This window comes from Nannochloropsis gaditana (genome assembly GCF_000240725.1).
Source record: "Nannochloropsis gaditana CCMP526 unplaced genomic scaffold scaffold585, whole genome shotgun sequence".
NCBI classification, from domain to species: domain Eukaryota; class Eustigmatophyceae; order Eustigmatales; family Monodopsidaceae; genus Microchloropsis; species Microchloropsis gaditana.
The window spans coordinates 18,011-19,092 of record NW_005803368.1 but is presented as its reverse complement, the minus strand read 5'-3'; positions in this window follow the sequence as shown (position 1 = coordinate 19,092).

Here is a 1,082-nt window from a genome sequence, read left to right as displayed (position 1 = left end):
CCCTCGGTCAGGATCCTGAGGCGGCCGCTGTCTTCTACAAGGAACAGAGCGGGGACGCCAAGGAGATGACGCAGAAGAGCGGGATCGCGGACCTGGTGCCCGGGGCGAGCATCGACGCCTTTGCCTTCGACCCCTGCGGGTACTCCATGAACGCCATCACCTACGGCAACTACGCGACCATTCACGGTCAGTCCCTCCCTCCCTTTGCCCCGCCTATCTTGGGGATTCATGTTCCAGGCCCTCGGAGATGACTCACCGCCCCCCTGCTTCCTCTATCCCCTCCCTCCCTCTCAGTCACGCCCGAGGCGGACTGCAGCTACGCTTCGTTCGAGACGAACACCCCCCTGAAGTCGTACGACTCCCTCATCAACAACGTGCTGCGGGTCTTCCGCCCCCGCCGCTTCGTCCTCACCATGATGGCCGACCAGGCCGCGGTCTTGGAAATGGAGAGCAACAAGCAGCGCCTCCCCTTTGAACGCGCGCACGTGGCGGTGCCTGGCCTGGGCGCCTATTCCCGCGCCTCTTCCTCCACCACCATCTTTGAGAAGGACTACCGCTGCTTCATGGGCACTTGGTTGCGGGAACAAGGCGCTGGTGGAGCGGGGGCGCAGAGGAAGGGAGCCGAAGTGAAGCCCGGCCTGGCGGGGGGGAGGCCGGCGGGGCTGGAAAGGTATCCGTACCGGCCACGGGGCGTGTCGTTTGGCTGACGGGAAGAGGACGAAGAGCCGTGGGCTGGGATGGATGAACGGGGGGTGAAACGAAGAGTATTACTATGTTATGATACAAGGGCTTGTTTTTGGTTTCAGAACGTCATTGTGTGTGGCACAGCAGGGATGGGGATGAGAGGTTGCGGTCCTACGGGTCATAATGGTGCACGTGTGGCCCACGAAGGGCGATACCGTGCACAGGGGGAAAGAATGCGGTCGTTGTTTCCAGCAAGAAAAGTAAAAAGGAAAAATAGAAATTAGAAATAAGAGCATATTAGTAGAGTCGACGGTGGGACTAGGAATGGCTGTGGAAAGAAGAAGCGGACGAGTACAGTGAGAGACGGCATCAGAGCGCCTCATTCCCGTGACCACCGG